Source organism: Camarhynchus parvulus, chromosome 5 (genome assembly GCF_901933205.1).
Source record: "Camarhynchus parvulus chromosome 5, STF_HiC, whole genome shotgun sequence".
In the NCBI taxonomy this organism is placed as follows: Eukaryota; Metazoa; Chordata; class Aves; order Passeriformes; family Thraupidae; genus Camarhynchus; species Camarhynchus parvulus.
In genome coordinates, this window is record NC_044575.1 from 1,954,690 (window position 1) to 1,965,665 (window position 10,976).

Below are 10,976 nucleotides of genomic sequence, written 5' to 3' on the forward strand. Positions count from 1 at the left end.
GCTGCAGGGTCCAAGACTAGCTACAATAAACGGTAAAAACCAAAGGAAAAGCCCTAGAACAGGAAAAATATCGTGATAGAAACGTGGTTTTGGCTTTCAAGGAAAGAGGTACTTGACTAGCGTTGTAGCTCGGATATTTTGCCCTTGTCCAAGGTATGTGTTCTTAAATACTTTCTTTTTATTTCCCCCACACGTTTCTTTGCTTGTCTAACATTTCTCTTTTGCCCCCAGGATTGCGTTTAAACCTCGGTGCAGAAATGTAATTTTGCTCTTGTTTTGTATTGTTGGTTGGTTGGTTGGGTTCTTTTTTTGGTTTGGTTTTTTTTTTTTTTTTTTTTTTATTCTCTCGTCCTGTCGGCTCAGCCCTCTCGCTGTTTGATAGAAACTGAATAGCTCCATCTCTTCGAATAAAAAATACCTGAGTTATCACTGAGGTGGCTTTTTGTGCGCTGCCACGTGAAGTCGGGAGAGCTTTGCGGCTGTGGCGCGGCTGGCAGCCTGCGAGGCTCTCCTGCGACCCGGTAAACGACGGCGCCCACCCAGCCTTGTCGGGAGCGCTCGCCCAGAGCGGGCTGAGCCGGCTGGCACGGGCAACCCGGCCCGCGAACCCCCGGCGAGCTCGGAACTTGTTGTAACAAGCGGGATTAGTGCTGGTTTGGGGGCTCCCAGTTGAGATGCTGCGAGAAACTTCTGGGAACTGAAGCGTCCTAAGGACAGAAATTTAGCAGAAAGATAACATTTCCCCTCGCGAAGAAACCCCGCTGTAGCCGGCTGTGTAATAAGATTGTTGTTTTCAGTGCCGTAGCCTCGCTTCTCATCCGAAAAACAGCAACAAAAAAAATTTCAAGGTTAAAAAGATGCTTCTTGCTTTAAAAAAGAGGAACGTATAGCTATAAATCATTTCTTTATACCCTAACTTTGCAGTTGGGTTTTCTCCTCTCTCCCTCTCTCTCCTTTTTTTTTCCCCCCGAAGACTCCTAATGCTATTAATTTGTCGAAAACTTTATTCTGGGCTGTCTCGAATTATTTCCCTTCTCTATCCTTTAAAACATTTTCATAATAAGCGTGACTCCGGACAATGTTTGATTTGTTTTTCTCCCCTCATCCCGGTTTAGACTGAGACATTAGCTGAATTCCCTGGGGGTGATTGGATGCAATTCGCTGAAAGTCGACAGGCACGTCCTGGATGTTAGAAATTCACTTTTCCTCAACGTGACAAGGCTGAGTTCGATCTACAATTGTATTTGAAAGGGCAATGAGCGGAAAGATCTCCCATCATTAAAACCTCCCTCTTCTTTAGCAAAATAACAAGATACTTCATTTGCACACAAACACTCAGGGAAAAAAAAGAATCCCCAAACCCCAACCGACCCGCGATAACTCTTTGATAAAACGCTATCTCCGCATAATTTGGGAGGGGGGGACCACATATCAAAAGGTATCGGAGGACCCCCAAAGCGTCCATGTGATCAAGTTGACTTTTTACTTTAAATCTTGAATAAGATGTGAGTTGTAACAAGGGGATTTGCACTTACTCCATGACCCTTGTAATTGGATTAAATATGGACTGAGACGTACAAAAACATACCAAGATTGACACCTGCCAACTGGACTTCCTTATGATTGATTGTGATGCTTCGTGCTGGCAACAATAATGAAATAAATTGTATGGATAAAACAGCACATTTGTCATTTCCGTGCCATAAGAGAGGAAGGCAGCGTGTTAGGCAAGCTGTTATCTGACAGGCACGAACAGCAGACACAACTAAAGAGCTAAACAAGGATTCCAGACATTGACAAGACAAATTATAACTTGTCACAACCTTTTTAAATTCAGAAGTTTTCAATTAACATATATATTGCTGTTACATATAAGATCGGGCGGACTTAAAACACAAACAGGCAGGGACGGCGGGCGGCGGAGGCTGCGGAGCCGCGGCTGCCCCGGCTGCGGGCGCTGCGCGGAGCCCCGCGAGCCGCCCCGGGAGCCGCCCCTGCCCTCGGGCACGGCTCTGCCGGGGCAGCGGGGCCGAGCCCGCGGTGGTTCCGAGCGCGGAGGGGCCGCGGCGCAGGTAGCGCATCCCGCCGAGCCGCTCCGGGCTGCCCGGGGATGGAGCGCCGTCCATCGGGCCGGGATGCAGCGGCGGCGCGCCCTGCAGGGAAGCGCTCGGCATTCCCGGCTCCCGGCGGCGATCCGCGGCGCGGGATGCATGCGGAGCAGGCGGCCCCTCCGCGCCCGCGCAGCGCTCCCTGCCCCGCCGGCCGTCGGGTGTGCGGGGATCCCCCGCCAACGGGGGGGAGGCGGCCCCGGCACCCCCCGAGGGCAGGGGTGACCCACAGCCGGCACCCAGCGCCCCGAGGGCTCCCCTGAGCGCAGCAGGGCCGGGAACAAAGCTGAGGTCCCGCCGAGGTGGGAAGGGTCCCCTGCGGGATGATGCTGGGCGAAAGGACACGACACACGGGGCACACCGTGGCACAGGGACTTGGGGCTGGGCTGGCTTTGCCAGCGCGACCCGCCGGGGCACTGCTCGGGGTTGGGCCGTCTGGTGCCCGCCAGGTTATTACTGGGTAAAAAAGCAGGGAGGCAGGTGCGAGCTCGCCTGAGCACGGCCCCCGCTCCTGTCGTGACCCCCCAAAATGCAAAGGGAGCTGCGGAGCATTTCCCCCGTGTCGTGGTGCGCGTTCTCCGAGGAGATGCTGACCTGGCCCGGCCCGGCGAGCATCCCCCGGGAGCTGAGAGAAACGGCGGCTCTCGCTGAAAGCCGTCGGGTCCCACTCGAGGGGCGACTCCGACTCTTGGAGAAATATTTTCCAGCCCCGTTTCTTTGTTCTGAGCGGGATTTTGCAGGGTCCGAGGTGACCGGCAGTAGAAGTGCAGGGGATGGAGCACCGCGGCTTTCCCGGCCATCGCCGGGCACGGAGAAAAAGGACTTTCCCCCCAAAACCCCGAGTCGCAACTTGGGGAAAAAATAACTACTATTCCAAGGCGACCTTTCCATTTGCTGTAATTACTGCCAAACTCATTCCTCTAAATTAAATGCTGCAAGTGATTTGAATCCTCGTAACGCAAAACCCAAGTTCCATCGAATTAGTTGTAGCCTGCCTGCTTTCCCCAGTGACTGCATCTATTAACATTATAATCTCAAACACCATTTTTTATGTAACACTATTGTTAGTAAATCAACTCCTCAGGTCCACAGAGACGCTGACCTCTGTCAATTCAGTGAAAGTGTAATTATCTCCCCGAATCTTGGACAGATTTAAGAGATTACATTTCAACTAAATCTATATCAATGCTAATTTTTTTTTCCAGACTCCAGGTGCTAGGCACTCCGAAATGGTGTTTCTGCCCAGCAGAATGGGTTACAATGAGGAGAGGGCTTGCTGTGTAGAGGGCCAAAAGAAATGAAGCCCCACATAAAATTACACCTTTTTTTTTTTTTTTTTTTTGCTACAAAACCTGGTTCTTGTATGGCAAAGTCAAACAAAGCAGCTATGCTAAATTAGCGTTAAATAAAGGCTAGTTTAATGCTCGGTTACAGTCAACTGGTGTATATTTGATGGCTAATTGTCTATCAAAATTAAAGAGAAAAGAACAAATGATTCCTTATAAGAAGGTGTTAAAAGCTTCGACAAAAGGACATTTCACAAATATAATATCTGCGGATGGCGAATTGTCCTTTTGAAGCTTTTTTAATGTACTGAAGGCCTGGGACTCCCTAGATATGAATAATGGGGAGAAACGCGCCCTTTTATTCCGAGAGAGCCTCTTTTAAACCAGTCGCTCTAATAAACCGGCGAGGACAATATTCCGGGAGGAACGAGAACCGCGTCGCTGTGATTTCCGACGGCCACTTAAATAAATAATGCCCCGGCAGTAAAAAGGCATTTAAATGTTATTTGGTTTGCGCTTAAAGAGACCTGAGCGGAGAGCAGCTCACACTTGCAAATCAACCCCTACCAGCAGGCAGAAAAGCAGGGATTTGTGGGGCCGTTTGTAGGATGGGGACGGGGATGGGGATGGGCATGGGCATGGGCATGGGGATGGGGATGGGGATGGGGATGGGGATGGGGATGGGGATGGGGACGCATCCCGCCCCTGCTGCCCCGCGGCCAGGCGAAGTGCGGGGCGTTTATTGCTTTATCCAGGCGAATGGCTCGGGAAATATTGCGCGGGGCGGAGAGCGAGACGAGGGGAGAGAGCCGCGGAAAATGAGAGGGGAGAAGTGGCCAAGCCAAGCAAGCCAAGCCTCCCGAGTGAAGTTAATCCGAGAGGATGGCGGCGGAGCGGGCTGAGCCTGGCGGCTCCGCGGGTGCGGAGCCCCGCGCAGGGAGGGAAGGAGGGAGGGAGGGAGGGAGCGGCTCCGCGCCCCCGCGGAGGGAGTGCGGGAGAGCCGCAGTATGCAAAAGAGCCCCGGCTAAATCATGCAGCAAGAAGGACAAACCGTCTGGAAAATGGACCCAGGGAGCAGCAAGAAGGGACATTTTTTTATCTCTGACAACTTGTGTCCTAAAGAAAGTACCTTGAAGATAATTGAAATGATTACGATTCATCGCTGCCTTACTTGGAGTGGGAACGGTCAAATAATGAAATCTTAGTAATACAGCAAAAATTTAATTTCCATTGCACCACTGCTCGAGGTTTCCCTTTTCTTTTTCTCTCCCCCCGCCTTTCTTATGCCTAGCGTCCCCTAGAAATTTTGTGCTCGCACATAATTCTGCACTTTGTTGCATTATTCATATTTTCGGGGTAATTTCCCATCTCCTCCCACCCTTTTCCTTTAGTAACGGTCTCGGGAACTTCCAGATGTGGGTGCGTGGAATCTTCTGGAAGGAGCTGTCCCGAGAGGCTGGGGAGGAATCCCCAAACTAAGCCCAGCCAGGCCGGGGTGGTTGCTGCAGCCTGAGAGGAGATTTTGGCCAAGTACCCCCTCCCACAGCCACCTCCGGCCACGATGAGCAGGGGCTGGGCAGGCACCGTGGTCTGTCTCACCCGGGACAGCAGTGATAATTCATTTTTGGAAGCTGTTCTGGGACCCAGTCCCTGTGGGTTTTAAAAATTATTATTATTATTGTTGTTGTTGTTATAGTTATATTATTATTACTGTTATTATTATTTATTTTGCTAGCCTTTGGATATCACGATTCTAATTATTGTTATTGCGTTTTCTTGCTATTTTCACCTGAAAAAAAAAATATTTCCCAGAAGCTGCAGGGTGTCCCAGTGTTGCCGAGGGTTTGTTTGACCGAGGTGTTTTTTGCCGGAGCTTTTGGCTGGAGGAGGGCACCAGGGCTCATCCGCGCAGGGAAATGGGATGGGGCCAGGGCGACCCTGTGCCCCAGTGTCCCCCCCGGTGTCCCCAGCCCCTGTGGCAGTTGCTGGCCGTGCCTGAGCCCCCTTGCAGCCTCTCACCTCGCAGATTGTGCAGGAGGCAGCCTTGCCTTTTAATCCAAGCCAGGGATGGAGCAGGGTACATCCTCAATGCAACTAACTGTTTCTAAAAAAAAGACCATCTGGTAATTGTCTTCCTTTAGATCTTCCCTTAATTATGCTTTTAATTAAAGATGGTTCAAGGCATTGGACCACATGAAGGGCAGTAATTACAAATTACATTACAAACCCAACAGATGTAGCTCTATCTGCTGGGAAAAAGGTACCGGAATAAAATTTGACTAAACTTTAGGATAAATTAATCCGCTGCCTTGAGAACAGAAGCACATTTTTTATTATGCAGACTCTAGCCAGGATTTAAGTTCTCTGTCATGATTGTTTTCATATTTCTTTGACATCTATTGATTTGGAGGCAGCTGCAAGGCTTTGTCACAAGAGAGAAGAGCAGTCACAATATATTAGCTTGATGGCATAACTCGAATATGAGTAGGAAGGATAGAAACATGACAGGGAGCCACGTGACTGAGTGATGGGTCTCCAACAAAATAAAGAAATTAATTTTTAATAAAAAGCTTTAAAAACACCACAGCTAGTGCAACGGCAAGGGGAACGACAGAACTTGTTAATTATCGAGCTTTGGAGCGCCTGAAATTTACCCCTGAAGACCGAGAGGGGACGGGCTTTTAATTGCCAGTCAGGACCGGTGGAGTCTCCAGGAGCAGAGCCCCCGTGCCCCGGGTGGAGCCAGGCCTGGCCTGGGCAGCTCGGGGCACCGCCAGGGCTGGGAATGAGCATCCTGCTCTGCCTGGGATCTGCTCGGGGCAAAGCTCCCCGACCCAGAGTGGGGTTTATGCAAAGCAATGCAGAGCTGATAGCCTCGGTAATGAGGGAAGGCAGCGCAGGCTCCAAGATTCCCAGGGGGAATATGGCCCTGCTAATCTGTGGTCACCGATGGCTCTGGATGTGCTACTCAAAATGCATCTTGTGGGGCTGCAGGGATACTGGAGCAGGAACCCTTAAAATGACCTGGCTGGCACGCTGGGAGGAGATCAAGAGGCTGGGTTTTTCACAAGCCCAGTTCTGGTTCAGTGGATAAAGACATCACTGATGATCAAGAGGCTGTCTTTAAGTCTACATCCAGTTCAAAGGATGCGCCTCTCTTGCATTTTGCCAAAATCCTGTGCTAAATGTGTAACTGGGAGCGCAAAGTATTTGAGCAGGTTTGGGCAAAGTAACAGAATTTCCCTGTCTGGGGGAGGCTGTTTGCTGAAAGCAGTCATTGAAGTCGGGCTGGGGAGCAGGGACAGTGAGGATTCACATGTCAGACGCTCCATCAGACCATTAAAGAGAAATTAAAGAGAAATTAAGTCGGGACGGTTCGTCTTCCCCTCTCCCAGCTCCACCTCTGTGGAAAAAGCACAATAAAAAAACCCATCCAGGCAGCTCCTGGACGTGGCGGGTGTCTCCCCTTCAAGTGAGACACCTTCAGTGTCCCTTGAGGTGACACTGGACACGGGAGGCCTTGGGGGCGAGGCTGCTGGGGCTCCCCCTGCGCTGCACCCCAAACCCCAGTGAGCACGGGGGCGGCAGCCAGGCCACCCCAAAGGCCAGGCCAAGCACACGAGGGGCTGTAGCACATCTCTGCCCTCCCTGTCACACACAGACACCAGCAGGGATGCTCTTCCTGGCTTTCCAGGGTGCCTCTGCACAGCCCAAGGACAGAGCAGAGCACCCACACTCTCACACACCCTCTGCTCACCGTGCCACGTCTCTTTCCTCCCGAGGCAGCCAGCCCCGTGGATGTCTAACCCATCTCCTTACCCACTGCTGGATTTGCTCCTGCGTGGGCTGCAGGAAAGGGGGCAGATCCTCGTGGCCTCCGGTGGCCCAGGTGCCAGGAAGGGAGGGTTTTGGGCAGAGCTCTCTGGATGCCCCTCAAGCAGTTGGCTCAGGGCTCCCAGTAAGGCTGCTGGGATTTAGGATTGCCCAGGGTCAGTGGGTATGGCCACACCACGAGCCCCTGGGCAGCACATGGCAGCTCCAACACTCTCATTTCATTTCAAAATGAGCAAACATAACCCTCCCCTACCTGTAATTTTAGCCCCGTGTTTTGCTATCACTTCCCACTTCCTGCAAGCGACCCTGATGACAAAATCCCATTATTATTATTATCCCATTAATTTCAGGTTTAAAAATTCCATATGTTATCCAGGAAAACCTGTGTCCACAAGGTAATTGGTGAATGTAAGGTTACAGATACTCCTGGAAACTCTTACTGCTTATTTATATAGAACTTTTGTAACACATGTACATATAACCAAAAAAAACGTTCTGCCCCGAATTGCAATAATGCTTTTAGATCAGATGCAATATGGGATATAGATTTATTTAAATATATTAATATCACACACACATATATATAAAATATATTTGTTTATTTATATTATACATATTTAAATAAACCTAAATCCAGAACATATTTATATGCTATAAAGACAGTGCAAAAATAGAATTTAGATTTTTATAATAATTTCTGTGTGATTTAATTGCTCTGCCCACGGCCCCATGTGTCTCCATTCAGAAAGGATGCAACACGTTACCAAACAAATGTTTCTTTGTGAAATATGTGAAAGACTACAGATGTTTCCCTGATCTGCTGGGTAAATCTCGGAGCCTTTTGGGTGACGTGGTCTGCACTTGTTTACACAGCAAGTGAGCAAGTGAGGCGTGCTTTACCCCGAGCTGCAAGGCTTGCCAGACCTAAAGCTAAAGCCATACATGCAGCCCTGGCTTTCACAGGTCTGATCCAAGGCTCGCTGATGGGATGGACAAATTCCCAGGTCCACGTGATGCGGCCACTGGGCTGAAACCGCAGCTCACACAGTGCACGGTGATGTTTGTGTCAACAGCTGAACACCACAGGTTTTCTTCCTGTTCTTCTTTTGCCATCTGTGTACCAAGCACGTTTTTCTCCCTGTTATGGCCTAAAATATCATTCTTGGAAAACGAGAGTCCTTGTGACTGTTTGGTGCAGAGAATGCGCAGTTTGCCGAATTAATGCCGTGTTTCTGGCGCTTTGGGTAGGGGCTGGAAGCAGAGAGCAGCTGAAGTGTGTGAGGGTTCTGTGTCTTTAACAGCTCCTCTCGCTATCCACGTGAGAATCCTGTCTCATGCAGCACTGATGGAGCATAAACTCACAGCTCCAGAGGTGTGGAGTAGATGCAATCATGTTTTTGGAGCTTATTTCTCGGAGTTTCTCTGAGCTGATGCTGTCTGTGGAGGGTCACGAGTTGGGAATGTCTGTGTGAGTCTCAGCAGCCAAGCCCAGCCCTGCAGGTCAGTCTAAGGCACCAGAAAATCCTCCTGGTAGGGCTGCCACATGAAGCCATGTTTTTAAAATGTGTCTGGATGGAATGTTGTGGTTTTTCTCTGGTTTTAGAGGCAGATTGTCTCGATTACATATTGTCCTTGCAAACAAAGGGTGAGAAAATACTCGCTCCAAGCAGAACAGAAGCAAATTTAACACTTCCAAAAAGCACTGACAATTACTTTCCTGGGCAGGGTGATGCCACGTTTTTAAGGTGTAATATTCATGTAAGTTCAGCCCCTGTTAGATGTTTACAGAAGTCACATTGTGTTCAGGGCATAACTTGCTCAGTGGCAGCAAATTCATCAGCGGTGGGTCAGATTCCACAGGCTTTACTTGGAGACTGGAAATCTGCCCGTTCTGCACCTCTGCCAGCAGGTTATTCCCAGCTGGGTTTAGGAACAGATGAAAATTTGGGTAAAAGAAGAATATATACTGATATAAGAAGAATATATGCTGATACAGTCTTACAATAAGCGGGGAAAGCTTGAAGCTGCTGTGTCATTTGGGATGGCAGAAATAGCCCCTGATGACAATATTCAGGGTTTTTCTGGGAATTCCCAGTAATAGCAGGTCATATCTATTACATGGTTTTCCATGAAACACCCAAATACCTCCCTGCTCTGTGGGTGCATTAAACCTTATAGACCAGATGAAATACGAACATTTCTTTATTCTCCTAAATTTTTTTTCCCTGATTGGTTAAAAAATGAGAACTTGGAATTTTTATTAGGAATTTCTCCCTATTTTCTTTAGCAAATAACCCAGTTGTTCTTAGGCAGCGAGTGGCAAACCTTTGCTGGCGAACATTTGCAGTGCACTGAAGTGGAGTTACATAAAACACTGTAACATTTGAAGGACCCTAAATGCGTGCCCTGACACACCTACAGCCATGGCCCCTCAGATTTCTGCCTCTCTCAGAAACAGAATCTCCCTTTTTGTTACAAGGGCACATTTATCTGTTTATAACCTGCTTTGGGGCAAGCATGTCAAAGGGATAAGGCACACATGTGAGTTCCAGATAAAGATCCACCAGGACAGGAATTTTTCTGTATGTCCATTCTTACAAACAAGATTTACTGATTGGCACTGAGAGCCAAATGCTTCCTTCACGTCCCCAGGTCACCAAACCCCACCAGGAACAGTAGCTAAGCTTGTGCAATACAAGTGGATTCCAAAACAAGGGACATTTGGAGCAAAGTGGGCAAATATTGAAACTGTTTGCTTTTTCTTGTCTTAGGGGAAAAAAAAAAAAAATTGAAATGTTGGTGTGTCTGCAATTGTCTGGCTGCTAATTAGTGGTGTGCACCACAGTTGGGTTTGGAAGGACCCACACATGGAGCTGAGCCTGCCCAGCTGGGCAGCAGCAAAGCTCCCTCTGCTTGCATTGACTCTTACACGGCTTCCCCAGTGAAATCACAAATCCAAAAGCAAACCCTGCCACTCAGGGACAATGCATAGATTTGCCACAGTCCTTGGAGGACTGACAATCCTAAAATCAATGGCTGGATTACCCTGATCCTTATCTGTAGGCGTCTCATCTGCAATAGATAAAGTATTGATAGGTTGCTTCATTTCTTGGAGCAGTTTGGATCTCCATGTGGGGAGGCACAGTGGAGCAGTAATTGCATTTTCTGGTGTGAGAAACAGCTTCTTAAAGGAAGCCAAAGCCAAGGCATTTGATGGGCTGTGAATTGCTGCTGCCTCCTGGCACATGTCTGAGCATACATTTGATTACAATATTGCTGCGCTCCACATTTTTGCAATAGCCACAATGCATTGCTGATTCAGGCACTGGCATGCAGGGACGTGCACATATGTGAGAGACAGTGTGTGTGTCTGGAGACAGGGAGATGGTCTTCCCTGGAGATGGGCATTTCAAGTATTTGGTGCTGCTTTTGCACCACCCAAATCTCCAGGTACACATCCCCAGCTATTACTAAACAGCAGGATGTGAAAAAATCCCCTGAATAGTCAGATTAGTGGGACTATTAGGACATTAAAAAAATCAGAACTCTATTATTTTGTGTTACATGTTATGAGCTCTAGGACCTTACCAGTAATAGTGGGAGGCTGGGAGAAAAGGGGTTGTGACCTGGGTGTAAATTTCTTGTAGATCACATATAGTTAATTACAGAGAGTTAGAAGATGCAGAGCTGCACACATCAAACACAGAGCTGTATTGATTTAATAATGTGTGATTATTACTGACCGTGT